We start from the raw sequence: 22,773 nt of genomic DNA, 5'->3' as shown, positions 1-22,773 counted from the left end.
CTTCTATGTGAGAGCCATTGTATGAGGTAAGAATACTAAAAAAGATATTCTCAGGAAAACAGAAATTGGTGTGAAAGTGCCAAATCCGAACCCACCCAGCCCCACCACATCATCCCGAGATCCCTTAAAATGTCAGTACAAAAAGAACCTCAAAAGAAAAGGTTACTTTGGGCAACATGGCTTCCCATCACAGTTCATTGCCACCAGAGCAGCTTTAAAAATGTCACTTCAGCATGACGAATGTCATCACATTCTCAAGGATCACCATTCTTAAAGCCAGCTGACGACGCATACACAGCTAGATCCTTCTTGATCTGCTGAAGCATTAAGTGAGTAGATGTTTCATTAGGTTCCTGTTGACGTTGTGGTAGTTACCTTTAAAGGTCAGCTGATGTGTCACGTTAGACTAATCAGCATGCCTGCACTTACATGATAAACACAGTAGTAAGGAGAACATGTTTATAGCACGTTCTCAGAGCAAATGTCACAGAATACCACACATTTAAAGCTATAGACAGGAGCTATAAAGACCATTTTAAACAGGCAGTTTCTACTTTTTAAGTTCGTCCTTGAGTATAAGGTGTTTTTGTTAAATCTTAGACATGCAGGGCATATCCCTGCAGCAATATACAATTTTTAGGCTGAAAAAAAGAAGAACCTGGATTTGGGTAAACTACACCATTGTCCCTTTAAAATTCCTTCAGGTTGGACTGGAAGTGTCTGTGGACTTCAGGTGTCTTTGAGTCTGTCCACACAGATCTTGCGGGTTGAAGTCTGGGTTTTGCCTGGGCCACTCAAAGAGAGTCAAAACCTTGTCCTGAAGTCACTCCAGTCATGGCCGTGTGCTTCAGGTGCTGAAACATGAACACTCACCCCAACCTCAGGACACCGCACTGAGCAGGTTCTCTTCAACATTTGTATCTCAACAGCATGATGCTATCACCACCATGCTTCACCATGGGGCTCCTATTAGCAGCTGATGAGTAATGTTCATGGGGCAATATGGCTTGGAATTCTAGTTTTTATCTCATCTGATTAGAGAATGTTATTTCTTGTCCTTCAAAGTGTTGATGTCTTTTAGTCATGTCTCAGCTGCATCCATCTAGTTGCGGTACTATAAAGACCTGACTAATGGTATGCTGCTGAGGTGGTTGTGAGAACTTCTGAAGCTCTGTTTGAGTGATGTCTTGGTCACCAACCTGAACAAGGCCTCTCTTGTTTAAATGGTCAATTTGACTATATGGGTAACTGTAGGTGCTTCTTCCATTTAACACATTAAATCCATTGGGCATCTGGATAATGCAGTGCTTCAGAAATGGTTTTATAGGCTGATTTATACCTCACCACAATTTCATTACTGAGGTCCACAGCAAGTCCTGTGAACTGCATCGCTTGTGTTTGCCCTGACGTGCAGTGTGAATCACGAGGCGTTTATATTTATGGTGAGATCAGAAAGCCTATGAGATTGTGCAGGGAGCGCATTTCTGTCATGCGCATGCAAAGTGACAGTAACTGTCACAAGTCAGGATCCTGCCTGGCACTACACTATCAACAGCAGGATCTGTGTTACATGTTTGTGAGACCACTGGTAGGAACCCAGTCACACTTCCTGCATGTACCTCAAACTGGAACAGAGAAGAAAACTTCACTTTCTGTGTCCATCAGGACCTGTGATAATCCAACCTTTGTTTGGAGGATCATCACTGGTGACGAGAGAAGGATCTACAGCTACCACCAAGAGAACAAAGAGCAGCTTTTACAGTGGAAGAGCAGCAGTTTCCAAGACTGCAGAAGTGTCAGGTCAGTAGGGCACCAGGAGCATGGTAATTGTTTTTCACCACCATCATGTGGTTGTATACTGAGAATTAGTACCCCAGTGTCAGAGCTCCACTGTAACATCCTGAAGTGTGTGAGGAAGAAGATTTGTCTCGAATGAGATAAACTGTGGTATAATGCCATGTAGGTGCTTCAGCGTATCGTCCACCTGATCGCAGCGCAGGGATTATGAAATAACATCACAACCCGGATTTGGTTCCCTGTGACTTCTTTCTTCACCAAAATAAAATTCAAGTTGAAGGGTCGTTGATTTTGCAGTTTAGTAGATTCAGCAGCATTCAGTGCGGATCGTCCTTAACAGGTTTATGTAATGATGTAATGGGACTTCCAAGGAGCACAACAAGTGTTGCAGGAGCAAAGGGAGCAGATTATCGCTGCACAGACTACTTCAACAGGAATTTCAGCCAAATTTAAATCGTTTGGCTTTTAATTTTCATAGGAACAGTCTCAGAATTTTTTGATTGCACCTAGTACCTCAGTGTGTGCATTTGCAGCTATGTCAAATCCATTCAGTTTGCCACAGGTGAAGAACAATCATTCTCTAGATAGATCTCAAGGATAATCATAGGAAATAGGATGCACCTGATCACATTTTTGCAGTGCTTCATTAACGCAGTTCAATTCTTTTGTAAAAGAGAGATTTGAAATTTAGTTTTTAAATAATTTTGAAAAAAAAATCTGTCATTGGAGTTGTTGAATGTAGAATTGTGGGAGAAAAGTACACATTTATTAATTAAAAGTTCTATCTACAACAAGGAGTAATGAAGGTGTCTAAGCATTGTAGTTAAAACCGGTGTAGTGCTGCAATAACTCTTTCATTCATGAAGCTTAGTGTTCAAACTGAAGATTAAAAGAGATGTCTATTCAACCCTATAGTCATTCTGGAGGCTGAAGTTTGCACTGTTTTTGAGCTGTGTGATTTTATACAGAGAAATAAACACTAAACCATGCCCATTGTCAATGCGGTGTACCTAATAATCAACAGTTCTGTTCATAATATTTTATAGATTCAGTGTCATAAGGCAGTGCTTTGAATTACTGACTTAAAAAGGGAAACTGTATTAGCAATTCAATTTGTAAAATTATGGGATATAATAAAAATCAGTTCTGCGACGGTGTTTCTACATATTGCAGTTATTGAACTGTCCACCGACAAATTTTTAATCTTTTTGTTGTGAACAATAAGAAAAGCAAATGTCCCAGTCTGTAGAGACAGGTAAGCACAAGGCCACTGACACGGTCACTTTATTAAATGGGGTTACACACTAACCTTGGCAGCAATGAATGCAATCAATGTGGCAAATGGAATTGAGCACAGTTTTCTCGGTCTCCAGTCAGCCACGGCAGCCGCAGGGCCTTCTTGTTTTCCAATCAGAGGCACTTATCAAAATCCCAAGCCCTCCAGTGTGAGACGGTGGGTCACATCAATCGGTCGGAAGGACAGAGTCCAGCTGGGGAAATACAAAATGAAGGCAGAAATCTGAACAGACATGGAAAAGAGAAATATTGTGAAAGTAATTTATTTTAGCGCTATAACATGGACCTGAATCTCGCCGAAAATCACAAAGAGCACAGACATAAAATATCATTACTGTGGAATATTTATCCAGCTGACTTGTTTTGGGGCTGCCCTGGGTATTTCTGTTGATGCCGTGGCTGCAGGCAGCTGTTAATAGGTAATCATTTTACTGCTGTCCGTCACTTTACACTGGAGGGAGCTGCAGCCCCATTTAACTTTAAACTGGTGTTTGTAAGACCAGTAGGCAGTGCAGGGATGGATTTGTTTATAGCCTAAAGTCTACATCCTGCAGGTTTCATCTTAAAAGGCGGTGATTTAGGGGCTCGGTGTTGTGTGGATTATGCTGCTGTCTGTCTGGGTATTTTCCCATTTCGGGCTTTGATGGTGGAAGCTCACAATTCAGGCAAAAAAAAAGCAATGAAGTTAGGCGGCAGCACAAGCTAAAAAATGTATTGTGTTTGTGCAGAGGTGAGGAGGGAATTTCAAAGAATCAGCAGAGGCATAAAACATCAAAAAGGAACTTATTCCTGTGTTGCTATGTCTATAAAACACTCTCCATCTGAAAGTTAGTGAACAGTACTGTATAGAAACTGCATTCCAGGAGCAAGATTACACATTTAACATCAAAGAAACACGTAGGACATATGGTGTATGCTGGCAGCAGTCGTAATTAGAGCACTACAATGCGTAATACCCTTACAGCAAAAGGATCTAAGCCACAGCCATTTGTAAAGCTCAATGTTTTATCAGCTTACCATTCTGTAAATGGCTGATCAATTTCCCCAGGGTCTACTCGGACGCTTATTTTTCTCCCAGTACTGGAAGGATCAATGGTGGGATTTGTTAACCCAGATTAAATGAATGAAGAGAGCAATCAGAGAGGCAGTTAACCTACTGAGTGTGATCAACAATCCTTGGATTACATTTAAAGCCCAGGCACATATACTTAATATATATATATATATATATATATATATATATATATAAGCACCCATGAGACATCATCACAGAAACACAAGCAGAAAGCAGCAGTCAGACACATTGTCAGGTTTTTAGTATTGATCCAAGCTCTCTGTACACTTGTTTAAACCCGACAGCCAGCTCAGAAGAACTCAGCGTAGCCCTACTATCCCCATATGTTAGCTTCTCGTTTGTGGCTCCCAAAGCAGCGTAGGATTGATTTTTAACCTTTACTGATCACACATAAGGCACATATCCGACTAGCACCTATTTATTTCTGTTATCCCAGAGGCATATGAGAGCCCAGTGGCACAGAGAACTTCCTGGTCCCATAACCAGTGGTGTCATTTACACTGATGACTCTTGGGACAGCAGCTATCGGTGACACTGGCTGCTGCTGATTCTGGTGCAAAATAATGACAAAATTTTAACCCACAACCAAACATGTAGTCAAAGCAACAGCTAACTTGCTCATTAGTTAATATATATAATCAGCATGGCTATATAGTAAAATCAAAATTTAATGCATTACATGGCCTAATTACCTAGAATGAAATAGGGTTTGCAAACATAAGATCGTTGTCTTAGTTGTCAAAACTGAATGTAACATTCAAAGATATAGTGACTTATAGCATAGTGCTGCTTGTAAACATAATTTCCAAGGCCTCCTCCCTTGTTATGCAGTTTGGTTTTCTAAAGACTGTTATTTCTGTTGAAACTTTCAACACTGGAGTTACTTAAATGAAATAAGAGATTAAAAAAGACAGTTAAATATTAAGATCATGACATACGATATTGGCTTATTAGCACAAATTAAAAGAGAAAGTAAAAACATATTCAGCGCTACGGTACGGTAGCCACCTGTCAATCATAAGGTGGCCTCACCCTGCTTTTTATCTAGTTTACTCTAAATGTGGCCATAATTTATAAAATTAACATCATGCTGTATCCAAAAAAAGTCTTGAAACTAGCGACTGAGACCATAAATTCATTGGTAAAATATTTACTGGGGTAGCTGATAAGGTAAGAAGTAGGGTCATTTTCTCAAACTTCTTTACTATCAGACTTCTTTTGGCAGCCAGAGGAGTAGCCAGCTGCTGGCTGTTTGAAAACTGTTCAGGAAACAAAAACACTTCTGCTTTTGCTTCACTTTTCAAAAATAGAAGCTACGTCGATCTTTCATAACCAACCTATGAAACAAACACCAGATTCTTATTTACTGCAAACATCGATCAGATAGCTAGCAGACCAAAAGGTCATATTTGCTGAATTTGACAAAACGTTTATTAGATTGGGATTGTTGAGCCCCTTTCTATGTAAGGCAACTGCTAGCTTTAGCTTTCCTTGGCTGTATGGTCATTTTATAACTGTCAGTGTGACTTTTTCTCATTAAACATTGCTATAAAACACTTTGCCCTTTCCTTCTTCCCTTTCCTAATTGAAAAACTGACATTTAGTCTGCATCGTGTATAATGTATAGTCTGCCATAGTGATTTGTTTTTTTTAATTCAGTGGTTCTCAATCGTGTCCTCAGGACCCATCGAGCTGCTGGTTTTCCATCTTACCAGGTGGGTAATTGCCGTTAATTACGTTCACCTGGCATTGCAGGTGTCAATGAGACCCTCATTAAATGGCTGGAATAAAAACCAGCAGGACTGTGAAAGCACAGGACAGAAAACCACTGTTTAGAAAAGAGACGGAAAAAAAGCTCACAAGGTTATTTCTCCTTCAACATGTAGGTCATTCGATGAGGTAATACATTTTGCAATTAGCTTGAAAATTCCCAATCAATAGAATTTCTCATTAATCTGATCCATGCATTCATCTAACTTTCAAAATAAGACGAGTTCACAACTGGCAGAGTTCACACAAACTGGAGATAATTAGCGTAGCCTTTTGTGAAGTTTCATGGTGTTTGCACTAGCGGTTATGTATTAAATTGGCTGGTAATAATAACTCTCTGTGCATTCCGCGCATCATTCATCTGTGACAAATGAGCTTGAGAGGCTCAGTAGCTGTATTTCATTTGTCGTCACGATTCACTGAGGTGAACAGGCTATTTTCCATTTAAATGTTTAATTTCATCATGTTTTGTTACGTGCCACCCACAGTCGGGGGGCATTTAGAGGCAGAGCTGCGCTTCGTGCCGTTGGTTAAATTAGTGTAATTTCCAGTCACATATGGAAGTCATGTATAAGCTTCATTTATTAATGTGGCTACATTCATTTGTTGCAATGACAGATATACGTTATATAAACAATATATGTGCTTAGGAAAGACAAGAGTCTGCAGATTTTCACTCTAACCCAAAATTTAAAGCTGTATGATTTATTTACTGGCCATTTGGTGGAAAAAATGAAGATGTTGGAAAACATTTTCCTGCTGAGTCATCATGCAAACATGGAGCAATATTAACCTAAATTTAGAGTCTTCTTTCAGTGTTTTCCTCTCCGTTTGGTGCTGGATATGTAACATATGGTGGGTTTATCTAAGGTTTTTTTTCTTCTCAAACCTCCACTGATTGCACCTGGAAACAAGGTCAATGAGAACTGTGAGAATGATGCAAAACAATAAAGTTGTGCACAATACAACTAAAACAATGAGCAAGAAGATGCTAAAATACTACCAAAAAAACTGCAGTCAGGTGATAAAATTCTTTGGTCATCATTATAATTAATTTATTCATCCACTGTTGATCTAAAAAGGTACAGCTTTAAACAGGTGCTTTTACAAATATACTCACCAGCGAAATCATTTGGGCGTAACTAGCTGTGCAAGCACTATGTCTCAGTTCCACAGTCCACACTAAGTCTGAGTAATGTATGAGTATGTAGTGTCTTCACACAGAAAACTGAATGGCAGATGCATACTAAACACAGCACTGCTTTTTCAGTGTGCTGCTCATGCACACTTTTGTTCCGCAATGCAATGCAGAAAGGAAAAAGAGGCCACAATAATGGCTGCTGCTATTCACAACATTTCCACAACATTAAAAGCAGTGACAGGTGAAGTGAATGTCTTTGATTGTCTTGTTTCAGTTGCAGCTGTCAGGGGGTGGGATATATAAAGCAGCAAGGGAAGAGTCAGTTGATGCGTTGGAAGCAGAAAAAAATGGGCAGCATGAGGATCTGAGAAACGTTGACAAGGACCAAATAGCAACGGCAAAATGACTGGGTCAGAGCTTCTCCAAAACAGGAGGTTTTGTGGGGTGATCATGAAAGGAATGGAAGAGCAACTGGTGAACCGACGACAAGGTCATGGATGTCACATTGTTGCACACTGGGAGCAAAGGCTGCCCTGCGTGATCTGATTCCACAGAAGAACTACTGTAGCATCAACTGCAGAAAACCCTAATGCTGCTATGATAGACGAAAGATGGTATGATAGAAGGTGTCAGAATGGATCTGCATAGCGGTATGGTCAGAGTGTCTATGTTGTGTCTATGCACCTACAATTACCATTAGAACTGGGCTGTAGATCAATGGAAGTAGGCGGTCTGGTCTGATGATTCACAATCCTAACCCCAACGTTTTCCTGTGCCACGCAGCAAAAACTGTTCAGGAAGGTTTGAAAGAACACGAAGAAGAGTTGACAGTGTTGACTCGGCCTCAAAATTCTCCATATTTCAATCTGATTGAGCATTTGTAGGATGTGCTAGAAAAACAATTTTAACCCATGGAGGCTCCACCTTGAAAATCCCAGAATCTGCTGCTAACTTCTTCACCTTCAGAAGTCTTATGGATCAGTGAGTTAGAGCTATTTTGGTGGTACGAGGGGGACCAACACTGTATTAGGCAGCTGGTTTTAATGTTATTGCTGATCTTTGTCTACAGAAAAACAAGATTAAAGCAACAAAATTTGAAGTAACTGTCTGTTGGGATTTTTCATGAAAATATAAAGAGGTTGGGGTGTTTATGTCGTCACTGTAAAAACACAATGACAATTATGCATGCAATGGATATTTTATACATGTAATATGTAGTATTTACTTGATACACAACTAATATCTCAGCATGCTTCAACTATAAGACAAGACCATCTGATATGCATTTCTAGGAATGATCCTATCCTTGCACAGTTGGATTGAATAAACTGAAAGTTGCAGCACTGCTTTAAAGCACTGAGCCTGCATGCAATAAAGAGGCAGCAAGTATATTATGTTTTCTGCTACAGCCTTGGGGATTACATAACCTACAGGCCCCTGCTTCCCTCACAAAGACTTTAAACAACATTATTGCTGATCTCAGAAAAGCAAAGATATCCTTCAAAATATACATGGGCATCTTTTTGCAGACATGATGTGTTGTCCTGTATGAGTATGACAATGAGCTCTTCTGCAAGCGCATGAGTGCACAGACTACATATTTATTATGGGCGTCCCTCGAGGGAAGTCCTAACCTTAATACAATAACACACTGTCATACTCAGCTTTTTTGCCTTTAGTCTAATACATGAAAGAAACTCCTCATGAAATTATTCTCAGGCATTTTATTCATAATATTTATATAATTTAGGATAATCTTTAACTGGAATCTGGTGAGAGAGATGCAGTGAAGGGCTAATAAAAGCATTTTAAGCCATCCCCACAACACACACACACACACAGACACCAAAAAAACAAACTGTGTTTTCCGCTGCAGCAAGATGTGTTTGGCTTTGCTACCTGGTTTGAATGCTTTGACTACTTTGCAGGCACTTGCTGTCTTTGTGCACTTGGCTTGTGTTCACCAACTGATGCAGCCTCCAACTATTCAACGCCCACCTTGGAGCCGCTTGTCACTTTTTCATGGCTGTTATCTCTCAGTAATTCCCAAACAAGAGCATTTGTGCAAGGCTGTGTAACGGATCGTGATGTGTGAATTCAACGTGCACAATAAACTGGCTTTGTTTTTTGGTTAATTGCTCCTCTCAGGCACACACAGCAGTTCAGTTACACAACTACAGCTGAAATTATACAAAAATTTGAGCATAACTCAGAATACTGAGCAGTCACAGTAATTATGAGCACTTTTGTACAGTGTTGCAATAGAGAAGAAAAGCTTAATAAAAGGTTAGTTTGCTTTTCTATGGTCATTTCGATATTCTTTCTGTAAATACATTTTTACTGAACAGACTAGTCATTTGAAAGGTTTAAATTTGCCATTTATCACAGAATTAACACATTAGGCACAGTGTGTCTGCTCCCTCACCACTCCATTACTGGTCTGTTTATAGCTGTGTGATCTGAATCCTCATCCTCTGATCACTGTCTCCATGTTCTCATTTACCAGGTATCGGTGGTAAAATGATTTCATTACAGACAGTGAACACCCAGCTGCTTGTTATTGTGGGAGGTCGCTTGGTTTTCGCTGCTCCCTCTTGACCACTTTGCCTCCCACAAAAAAGGAAGGGAGGCTGCAGTGTTGCTTTTAGGTGCTGCTGGTAAGTCGCAGAGCGCTTGACCAGCGATAAAGTGGTTAATATTTCTGCTTATTATGCTAACACATATCATCCTCTGTTTTTAACATCAGCTTCTCCTGCAAACTCTGCCTTTCTAAAAAAAAAAAATAAAAAATGCAGTATGTTATTAAAATGATATCCAGAAACTGTTGTTGAATATGCTAGAGGAACAGTTTAAAATAGAGTGAGTTGTTCCCAAACCAAGTCTGCAAAAAGTTACGCTCCTGTCCAACTAAACAGCATTCTCATTTACATTTTAGAAGAAACATAGTTTGGTTTTGAAAAAAGTCAGACTCTTCTGATGGCAGTGCTTCAAAGAAAAGGAAAGAAATCTCCCTGGAAGTGAAATTAGAGATAATAAAACGCTCAAGTCGTAAAAACAGTGCAACATATTCTGTTTTCTTCTTGTAGAATGACTCATACATGCATGAAAGTCATTGGTATTCGTGACTTTTCTGAAAAGCTGATTGATATCATGATGCACGTAACAGCTTTGTTTACATTTTTGTCGGCGTTCCGACTTACAGCGAAAGTCGACTGAAGTCGATCCATAGGAATGGAACTCAAACGTAAGTCAAGGACCCCCTGTGAATCAAACATAAACATTTTTGTTGTTTAAGTTATTACTCCACCAAGGAGACAGAGCCTTGATAGAGTTATGTGACCATCGGCATTGGTGTGTATGGATTTTCAACTTTTTGAAGGTCCTTGAAATATTTATGTTATGTGCCATACAGTGGGAAAATCTAACTATATCCAGACTTTAAATCATCAAAATCACGTTTTTCTATAAGATCCATTTTTAATTCTATAAATTTGAAATTGTAAACACATATATGTCTATTCATTGATCCATCTGTCAACCAAAATTTATTTAAATTAAAAAATTTTACTTATTGTGTCAAATACTGCTATTTGACAAAAATGAGATACATTTACTTAGTATTTTTCAACATACACCAATCAGGCATAACATTAATTATATATTAACATTAATATTGTGTTGGTCCACCTTTTGCTACCAAAGCAGACCTGACTCCACTAGACCCCTAAAGGTGTGCTGTGGTATCTGGCACCAAGACGTTAGCAGCAGATCCTGTAAATCCTGTAAGCTGAGAGGTGGAGCCTCCACGGATGGGACTTGTTGTCCAGCACATCCCACAGTTGCTCGATTGGACTGAGATCTGGGGAATTTGGAGGCCATGTCAACACCTCAAACTTCTTGTTGTGCTCCTCTAACCATTCCTGCACAACTTTTGCTTTGTGACACAATCCCTTATCCTGCTGAAAGAGGCCTGCTGTATGGTAAATATGGAGCCACAGCCAAGACACAGTTAGCATAGCTTAGCATAGACTGCAAGCAGTTGGAAGACAGTCATCCAAAGGTCAAAAAATCCAACCAGCAGAGATAAAGCTGATCCAATAACGCTTTATGTTTAAAAATGACAAGACAGATATTTCTTGGTGGGATGCAGAGACTTTCTATTTCTCTCTTGTCTTTATGCTGTAACTGTTGGCCCCAATATATTATTTACTGTACAGACATAAAAGTGGTAGCAGTGCTCTCACCTTTGAAAAGACAGAAAAAGGGGATACATGTTCTTCCCAAAATGTAAAATTTAAAATCCTGACCACTATTCCAAAACCATGAACACAATTTACTACGAGTCTACAGCATTAAATTGTCTCTAAATGTCAAATAACATTTGATCTTTAACCAAGAAATTCCTAACAAGACTAAAACTATCTCTGACTTGTGTATTTACTTTGGAGCGTGACCTTTAAGCTGTGGCAATACACCAGCTGACTCAACCCTTGGACAGCAGAGCTGCAGGAGCTGTTGCTTGTTTAAGGGCGACCTGTCACACAAGCTAATATCTACAACCTCATGCAACTCAACCAGTAGACTGAAACTGAATTCCACTTCATGACATTGTTAATTTGGCTCAACTCAAGATACCTACATTGGCCTTTTTACATCTCTTAAAGTACGATTGAACTAGTCTGAATGATGGAGATATGTTGAACTGATTTCATGAAAGTAACTACAGATTGACTCAAAACATGGTTTTGCAGATATCTGTAGTTACGTCAGAAGCTGTGACAAGTAGGAGGAGGAGACGGCTCACTTTTACCACCATATCAGAGCAGCATGAGGTCAAAGTTCTATTAATATTCGAACAAAAGTCTTAAATGAATGAAGCTCTCGTTTTATACGAGCACTTTGCTGATAAGCTTTTCCGTGTTCATGGCATTTTCTACCGATTTCATCCACCCACCACCATTACTTCTGCTTCTACTGCTTTGCTGGATCAATATCTAATGGGAAGCTTTACATATGCAGCATCATGCACAACAGTTTGGACTTGTTATAATGACATTTAAGATCTCTGTAACCAAAACTGCATTACAGGTATCTCTAACTGTGGTTTTGACTTGTCAGAATGAGGATATTGATATGTTGAACATAAATTTTCATCAGTCACAGTGTCAGATGTTAATGTTTGTAATTTTAATTCCAGATACTCAAACTCAGTATTAAATGTTCAAACAGGCTTCCATAAGTGTAAAGTTTATAGCACTGTCCCACTTCATGCCTCAATAGATGCAGTTTGTGATGCATGTTGACAGTTTCAAAATGCATGAATGAATCCCCCAAAAACTTCCTACAAATTGACAGTTGTCCAAGATCTGTCCACAACAGTGGCATGTTCAGCCATGTTCATACCAGAGAATACCCATGTACCCAGTTCACCATCACGACACCAACATTGTACAACCAGCTTCGTGCCAGAGCTGGCTTTGTCACACAACATCTTTGGTATGATGAAGTCAAGGTGGCATGATTGTTTTCTTCAAGGCCTCGGAGACGAGACCAAATGGTGCGCCTTCTGTCGCTGTTGTTTCTGCCTTTCTGCACAACTGCGGTGTAAGTGCAGGCGACATTTATGATGTAAGCCAGATGCTTGTGACCTCGAGGCTTCACCGCCGCCAGGCTCCGGGACAGAAGAAGAGGGTCGTGTTGAAGATGAGGGACCAACCTGCATCTGCCTGTCATCTTTGCCTCACATCTTTTAAATTAGGTTTATTACCACCTTTTCTTTTAAGTGACACAAGCAGCCTGCTCCACTTCCTTTGTACCATTTGGGGCTTTTTTGGTTCACTTTCCCTTTTTATGAGATATTAAAACCCACCAAAGCTACATGCAGAATAAGTACAATACAGTCTGGAAGAACTGACAACTTAGGCATTATGTTGAAGAGCCATGTCCTCACCTTTTTATAAAATGAATTCATTTTCAACCTATAATGATCAGCAATGAAAATCAAGGTTGCATAAGGCAGAATAACTTATATCATTTGAGCCCAAGTTCAAACATACACACTATTACTTAAATTGTTAGCAATGGATCTCAGTTTTTTGTTTGCCTATCTGTGTCCTCCCATTTCTTGGCTCATGTTTGTTTTTTTCCAGGCCTAAATTCTCAATAATGAGTCTTCTGGGGAGAGTGGGAGAAACAAACAGACTGGTATTAATTCAGGACAAATGTGATGTTTTCAAAAGTGACTTTTACTTCTTAAGGCATAATTACTGTCATCCAGATTTGGCAGTGTGTGCTCCTCATTTATGAAAGGAGCCATCACTCTCAAATTAAGTTTACTGTCTCCTCATCTGACCTTTTGAGTTAAACAAGAAAAAAAGAAAATTGAAATGTCATATACTCTATGTTTTAATCCCTGAGGATATTAATACTGTGAAATAATATTTCTTGTTTATCAATCCAAAATGTCAAAATGCAAGTTGCTTATATTTATAGCCTCGCCTCTGTCATTATTTGCCATCAGTCAAGGAATTATTCGCTACAGTTTGGCAGGAGCCTGCAATGGCACAGACATGAGGAGAATACATTGAAACTATTGACTGCTTTGTCATTAGCAGATTTAATTACATTTGTATCCACGACTGTTTTATGGGCTTTGAATGGGGCTGATGAATTTTACTGCCAAAGTCCTCATACATGGGTGCTGTACAACATAGAATATGTTTTGTCTTCACTATCTCATGCACAATTTATTTGGAAATCTATTGCATAAACATGTTTTCTTGAAAGCATCGCACTCTGTGCATAATGTTTATGTATTTAATGTTTGATACACTGCACAGTGTAACAGTGTTTTCTCATGTGGAATCCACCAAGTGTTAACATGATGCAGAAAGAAGAATGAATTATTTAAATGGGGTTAAAGGAATAAATTCACTTACAATTACGAGCACCAGTAAACATGATTTCAGATATGCTAGTGGCTCTGTGAGGCTAAAGCAGCTATGGTTGAGCTGAATGTTAATGTCACAGTGCTACCATGTTCACGGTGATAGTGGTAAGATGCTACTGACTAGCAACAACAGACAATTACCATGTTGTGTGTGGCTATATATTGTGCATATTCATAAGGGTTGTGGGTTCAAACCTGCTGGTCTTCTTGGTCCTTTCTATGTGGAGTTTGCCTGTCCTCCCTGTGTCTGTGTGTGTTTTCTCCAGGTGCTAAAGCCTCACCTCACAGTTCAACATGCAAGACATGCATGGAATTGATTATTCTAAATTGGGCATATGTGTGATTGTGTGCATGCATGGTTGTCTGTCTCTTTGTGTCAGCCTGCCTGTATACCAGTGTCATCTGCTCCAACCTATGTGACCCTCTTCAGGATTAAGCAGGTCTCGGATTAATGGCCACAATTTTATTTTAGGTTGTTGACATACTAGCATTTGCTAATTAACAATAAACACTAAGTCTGATGGGAACGTCACTGGCAAATGTTGAGCACATTTTTATTTTTAGAGGAAAGTAAAATGAAGTGCTCACATCTACAGTGTGCATGTAGAAATATAAGTATGGCCCCCCATTAAACTGGTGCACAGTTTGAACACACACTCAAAAACACATCCTATACACACACTTGGACACCAGTGCAGTTCAGTATTTATTCAGTGGTTCATTTTAATGTGTCCATTTGCTAAAAACAGACCATGATTGACACATTAGTTGAATGTATTCCTATGAGCTGTTCTGTTAGCCATGTTTTCTGCTTGTTCTTGACCACTGTCTTTGTCAGGTGGCACATCCATTAGAGTGTTGACAAGAACCTGGTGTTTTCAATCAGCCTCATTGGAGCAAACCAAGTGGACTGAGGAGAGGGGGAAAGTTGGGAATGAGTTGCTCTGTTTGGCTTATCATTTGCTTGTTTTACGTCAGCTTTAGCAGTTCGAGTGTAGGGCAGTTATTCAAATATTGTTCGGGGAAACTGTCTATAGATAACTGGGAACTATTGTGCTTGATGTTGTAGTCACCACCCTTTTTATACAGGTGATGGTAGAGGATGGTGTATTTATATACTGGGTGAACCTTAGTGTGTTTTCATCCTGTTTGTGAGTCATGGGGAATCTTTGTCACTCAGTGTCGTATGTCTATACATTTGTGTAACAGTAGCATATAATATAAAGATTTTAAAAATCCTTATACAGAGGAAAGGTTCATGTGAAATGCAGGAAGTCACAGAGCAGTGTGACTAAACAAGTCAACTGTCAGAGGATTGGTAATTGATAAAATTGCTTTTGTAATCTCCACATCTGTCACACAGTCTGCTTGGAAGGTGCCATACGAGGTCACAAGATGAGCAGACAGGAGGTTTTAAGAGGTCTGCATGCAAATATCAGGATATACAGAATGTAGCCATTCAGAAGCCAAGGGCTTTGTGATGCACATGGGGCAGATTGAGGACTGTATTTGACATAAAAACCTTTTATCATTTGCTCTAACGATCAACTTGGTTGGTTGTACTCTCTGTGCAGTTCACAATAAACCTACAAACGGATTAAAGATTGTTGTCTCTGCTCAGGTTCTTCTCAAGTGCATTAGTGCAATTCAGGGGATATGGTTGTCAGAAAATACTTCACATCAGAGATGAATATCTAGACCATATTCCATGACAATCTATCCACTAGCTCAAGAGATGTTTCACTCAAAGCCACAAATGTCAACCTCTTGGTAATGCTAGATGAACAGTCAGGGAATTACAGAAACTTGTACCTGTCATCCTCTGGGAACCATGAATGTCTGCACTAAATGTCAAAGAAATCAAAAGTTACTGAACTAACCAACTGCCATTGGCATCCCAGCATAGCCACACTGGTAGAATGGGTTTGAAAAAATATGAGAAAGGAAACAGGGAACTGGTTTATTGAGGAAGCACAGGCAAAACTGTGGGAGAAAAACGGCCGAAAGAAAAATGTTTCATGATAGCACACAGGCCATGAGCTTATTTATATACTGTGTGTTACCATGACAGGTACTTTAGAGAACACGAACACAGTGAAAACACTACAGGCTCCAACAGACACATCAGTACATGGTGTTAGCGGCATCATAGATCAAAACACAGACATTCCGTTGACAAAAAATGCACCCAGTGGTAAATAAGAAAAAACATTACTTGTCTTTTTTTGGCATTAAAAAATTCTTTGCGTATTGCAAAATTGTGTCAGTGACTAACAAAATGTCACAGATTTTCTGTGATTTTAATTCCTGGACCGTTTTTGTCCGGAAAAAAAGCTAAAGGATGGATAGACTCCCCTATATTAAAAGTGATAATTTAGTTTCCCCTATCTTTAATGATTTTTTTAATGATAGAGCCTGCTAAAATTCAAGATAATGTAATTAAAGCTGCTTTACATTAGAAAAGCAAAGAGGACAGCAGTGCGTCATACTGAGAGTGGATATATGTCATGTTAACATATAATGAGAGTGTAATGAATTGTGGAGCAATAAAAACAGTAAGTAACTAAAGATATTTTAGGTGATGCTTTATTTCCTTCCCAGCATGGTTGCCATAGATGCCAGAACTGCGTGTGTTCCTCTTTGGTCTGCGGTTCTGTCTTTACTGCTTCTATTTTGGTCTCCCTCTCAGTCCAAAGTGTCAGGCGGCGCAGGAGGGGAGTGGCAAGCCAGTCTTTCACCACAGGGAGACAAACGGAGAGTTGGATTGTCTCGCCAGAACCCCATAGAGACGTTAGCCCCACAGGTACATGCTAATGAAGACAGCCGAATCAATATTCCTGCCATCCTCCCCACTGCGACGCACACACACACACACACGTGTACATCTGGATTTCTGTACTTGTGAACCCTTCATTCCCTTTTCTTAGTCCCCATTACCGTACCTGAAAGGTGAAATTTAAGTAGAGCTACAGATGCTTGGATTTTAAATTGTTTTTGGCATGTGTGAAGAGATCAATAATTTAAATGGAATAATCTGACATTTTAGCTTTTCAGTTACTTCCTATATTGTGTTTACAATAAATATGACACTACATTTTAGCTTAGCTTAGCATAAAGGCTGGAAACATGGGGAAACTATGAGCCAATCAGCACTTTCTAACTCACAATTTGCATCCCTTAAAAGGTTACTGTAAAACCACGATTCCTGTTTGTTTCTTGTAGTTTAATGAGATATACGATCATTTGTGAGCTTTTCTATTTTGCGTGTCCACAGGATCTGTCATTTCCACACTTCCCATTCATTATCTATGTAAGCAACAATGCAACACATGCTGGTAGCACCACATTGCATGTTATGCCACGTTGACCACTCCTCATTGCGTAAAGTTAAGGTCTAGGCTGACTTTATGCAAACTGACTTCTCTGGAGATTCTTGATAACGTTTTTGATTAACCATTGTCAGTTTAAAATGAAGGCTCAGTGGTTAGATCTTTCTGAATGTGGTTTACAAGTTCTCCCTGTGGGTTTGTGGGTTTTCTCTTGGTTCTCTGGCTCCCTTCCACAGTCCAAAAACATGCTAAGGTTAACTGCTAATTTTAAATTGTCCCTAGGTATGAATGTGAGTGTGCTTGTTTGTCTCTATATGTAGCCCTGCAATAGACTGGTGACATGTCCAGGGTGTATAGATAATGAATGGAAGGAATTTAAAATGAAGACTGGTTCAGCAGCACATTTCAGAGACACATTTTGGGTGAACTACATTTGTAATATAATTGAAAAGTGTACATATAGTTTCTGAATAAGCCGCTGTTGGTCCCATATGAGATCCAGGAGCAGACAGCCTACAAGCGAAACGTTCGTCCAATCAGGTGCTAGTGTATGACTTTGTTGAATCATCTCCATAGCTGACCACTCTTCAAGTTGTATCCAAAACACCATTGTGGAAATGTACCTTTAGGCTAGCTGTTTGTGCTTACTTCCATTCTCTATGCTAAGCCAACTGCGTCTTGGCAAGCTTATTGTTCAACAGAAAAATTTCCGATTAGCATGAATAGTCTCATCCAACTCTTGGCAAAATGGTCTTCCTAAGAAAATGAACTTCTTTCAAATATAGCATGAAGAGGATGTAAGTTTTGAGTCCTAACATCCAATCTACACTCTAGTCTGATACTATCAGTGGATACATTGCTTTCATTGTACAGTATGGGTTGTGCTTATTTTCTGTTTGTGCAATTGCTTAATCTTGGAACAAGTTTTGAATTCGATAAAGTCCTTGCTGTTTGATTTATAGCTCTCTTCCTCTCTTCATTCCTGAGTGCGAAATTGCAAAAATTCCAATATTATAAATACTATAATTGGCTGTTCTGAATTGAGTTGTATGCTGACAGAAAACAAAGCAAACATTCCCAAAATTCACACATATTTGATTGCAACAAACAGCCAGTACATATATGAACTGTAAAGATGTTAGACTTACTTGTGACATGCACTCTGTGTGGGAGTGTTCTGGTGTTCTTTCTTTCTTTTCTACTATATATATAGGATTACATTTGTGTCATAATAACTGAAAATATTTAATCTCCCAAGAAGAAAAAAAAACTCACACAATAAACTAAAAGCAAAAGAATAGCTCACAGAAATGTAGTTATTTTTGCTTCATATAATATGCAGAACTGCTATATTTGAGTACAATACTGAAATGTTTCTTGCCATATAATAATTGCTATTGACCAAGGCCAATATATGGATGATATGGAGGCCTGACTCCTAAAAATTGCTTCAGAAAAACAGCAACATGTCTTACGTTGTTGTGCGATTGCCAGTTTTGAGAGACAGAAGTTTATGGAGGGAAACAATTTTCATCGTATCAATGCTTGTATTTGTAGTCCACTGACCTGTCCCTCCAAAATGTATTAATAAAATGGTAAAGATTGCTGTGAGCTTTATGTCTGAACTGAAAAATTAAGTGGCAAAATTAGAAAAAAATAACAGAAAAACCCTCATTAGAGCAGAGCAGGTGTGAAAATCCATGCCTGATTGTGTCCGCCCGTGTCTTTTTATTGATTTAAAATGTATCTGGAATTGATCTATATTCTGTCTGAACACATCTTTGAAGACGCATTTTTTAATCACTTACTGTTACAAGTAAAAACCTTACCTTCCCGAGCTTCCTCTTATCCTAAATGTAATCTCTGCTTAAAATCTAAATCTATACCCACCACAACCACATACAAATGTGACAAGCTACATTTTCCCCCTCATATCTAGCTGTCTTTGTGAGAACATCGTGTCCTCGTAAGGATAGAAGTGGAAGGAAACACTCTCACGTACATCTCATATCTTCATTATGCCACATGTAAGCCAGGGGGTCTCCTGAGACTCTGTTACAGGGGAGAGTATGTCACAGAAGATTAAAATAGGAGAAAGATAAGGGGAAGTGTAGTGTGTATGAGTAACAAGGGCAACGGCTGTGAATGGATAAAAGTTGAATTCAGATTAAAAGTCACACGGAGCTGAGTGAAAAAGAAAGAAGAGATGGATGGGAGGGTGTAGAGGTAGAAACAAAATAGATCCCACAGGCACTCCTCTCTTTATTGCTTCATACTGCGAGCTGCTGTTCACTGGTAAAAGCAGAATGATTAAGTTGGAGGACTAGGTTCCCATCGTCATGGCAGCAGCAAGCAGGCAGAATGTGACGTAGGACTTCCTGTGAAACCTATCAAATTAAGTCTTAAATATATGTACATTTCTCCAGTGTTCTCTCCAATATATGGATCAATGAGGGTTGTTGCTCTTTGAACAGAGATGTGAAATCAAATCCTCCTTTTAGCAGGAAAGACTTGATCATAGTGACACATGAACCAGATATCGACGTCCTCTTAAAATCCAGATAAGCTTATCTGGGAGTGTCGACGTTGTCCACCTCTGACGTCGGGATTCATTTGTTTCAGCAGAAATTGATTGGACAATTGATCAGTGGTGGTTGTCTATGAAGCCTTTGAGTTGATGCTAATGTGACATTTTGATCGGATTCCACACACACAACAACAAGCCTTTGTCATCATTGTATTGCTTTCTTTTTCTTCTTCCACTTTAGTGTCCTGTGCATGAAAATAGCCACACTGAAGATAATGACAGTGCAAACAAAATACTCTAAGCAAGTAAGCATCTTGATCAAGAAGAGGTGTGTAGTCTTAATTTTCTTAATGAACGGCCATTACTTTATCGATCTATCCCTCGTTGGAGGACCAATAAAGACTAAGTGAACAAGGAATGATTGATTTAAACAATTAATGGTAGGCAAATGGTCCAACACCTTGAGTAATAAATACATTTAAACAAGTTAATGTCAGGATGAAAATGACATACACTACCAGTCAAAAGTTTGGACACACTTTCTCATAGAACTCTATAGCCCTTTCCAGTCCAGTCATATAGTGATAAATAACATTTTTAGCTTCATCATTCTGTTAAAGTAACAGCATTCTCTCATTCAGACATAGGTCACTTCTACATTAATATTCCTCATGGCTTCATAAAACATTCAGGACGGAGATGGAGAGACCTGCAGAACGATATTTGTCCTATACGTCAGACTGAACAATATAGTAGGTGATATATAATGCATATGACTGCACTGATAATCAAAACACTACAGTTAAATCCACTATGCAATAAATGATTTAACTGTGGTTTAAATGTGACTGTGTGTGACAGCTCACCTGTCAGAGGTGAAGAAGAGTTCACATTGTGACCTTTAGATCCTGATCAATCCTGTCTCCATGTTAGGGATCATTTTAATGTAGTTAATTCTGTTCTTCCATGTCCATATGTGCACACAAGTGTCTCATTTTGGAGATGCTCATATGAATTCCGTTGCTGTCTGCTGCAAGTCTTTAATAAACTCAGAGGGAAGACTCCTACAAACAGCGGGAAAGTGTTAATGTTTTCTCAAAATTCACATGACATTCTTTATTGGCAAATCTGAATATGTTTGTCTTTATCAGAATAAAGTTCTTACAATAGACTTTTTTGAAACACTATGAAGTTCATCTGCATCAGAATGCAACTGCAATAGGGTCAGTCTCTGAAAACCATGTCGTACAGTAAATATATTCCATGATAACTTATATAATATAATATAATATGGCCTTGGCTTCATTGTCTTATTTACCTTCAACATTTAAAGGATGGAATCAATAACATGTATTGTTGTTTTAATAAGCATTTGCCCTCACGTGTTATCTTGGATTTGTTTAGCTATCTTCGTATGAATTTGTTGTACCTACACGACCATTCAAAAGTTTGGGGTCACTTAGAAATGTCCTTATTTTTGAAAGAAAAGATCATATTGAACTAATCAGAAAACACAGTCTAGACATTGTTAATGTGGTAAATGGCTATTCCAGCTGGAAACGGATGATTTTTGATGGAATATCTGCATAGAGGTACAGGGTATTTCCAGCAACCATCACTCCTCTGTTCTAATGCTACATTGTGTTAGCTAATGGCGTTGAAAGGCTAATTGATGATTAGAAAAACCCTGTGGAATTATGTTAACACATGAATAAAATTGTGAGTTTCCATGGAAAACATGAAATTGTCTGGATGACCCCAAACTTTTGAACAATAGTGTATGTGTGGAAATATTCCCAGATAGGTTCATTTTTAGTGTAACTGGTCAAAACAAAGCAATGACAAGTTGATACACTTAATCAGTTATTTGTACTTTATTTACAATTATTGTGCAGCATATCAAATAAAAAAGTCATTGCACTGTCTCTGTAGCATTGATTTTTTTTTTTATGCTAAAAAGCACCCTGCTGAGAGAAAGCATGTCCTTATATAACAGCCTCCATTTGTTGTCTTGTTTGTCTTTGTGCATCTTGTTTATTAGCTGTTTGACCACTGCATGAATTCATAATAATATTTTCTTGGCTGGTTTGGTTCTCCATACAGCACAACTCTGGGGATTTCATGTAAAGTGGGGAATGTTTGGCAGCTCTCCTCAGACTATAAAAACCAGTCCAGTCTAACTAAAATCATGTTGATTTTTATCTTAAACAGGTCCTCATCTGAGTATCTTTGTGAAATAAAGCCTCTAGCAATCATCCTCTTTTGTGGAAGTGTAATTATCTGGCTGAGTGGGACTCTCTTGTTGGTGAAGTGGGACACTTAGTTTAGCATTAAAGCCTATAATGTGGTCAACAATGTACCATATGTAATCACATATCTGTGTTTGAATTGCATCCGTACATTTGTTTTTCTAATTCATGCCAGCTACACGGCTTCTGAATAAAACAAGACAGTAGTTACTAAATGCATTAAAGTCACTGACTAAAAGCTAAATAAGTTAAAATATTCTTGGATGATTAAAATGAAAACATCATGGCTAGATTATTTTTCTCTCTTGCCGCTACTTTGCACTGTTTAATATTTTATTTTCTATTTTGCTTCTCTTTTACAAGTAACCCAATGAATATAAAATATGAACTATCACTGAAATTACAAATTATTGTACTTTATAGCTTATTTTAACTCAACATATTAAATATTAATGAACAAATCATTCCTATTTTAGCATTTTAATTCCCTGACTCAATATTACGAGTAGTTTTTACCCTTAAAAGAGCTGTAACACCTCACAATATCAGTCTGGAAGATGTCAGGAGTCAAATCCAAAAATGAGACCAGATGATTGTTTTATCTGATATGTATCATAGTGGATGGCATCCAGTGCACATC

The sequence above is a fragment of the Amphiprion ocellaris genome, chromosome 20, assembly GCF_022539595.1.
Source record: "Amphiprion ocellaris isolate individual 3 ecotype Okinawa chromosome 20, ASM2253959v1, whole genome shotgun sequence".
In the NCBI taxonomy this organism is placed as follows: domain Eukaryota; kingdom Metazoa; phylum Chordata; class Actinopteri; family Pomacentridae; genus Amphiprion; species Amphiprion ocellaris.
This window is presented reverse-complemented; position numbering follows the sequence as displayed.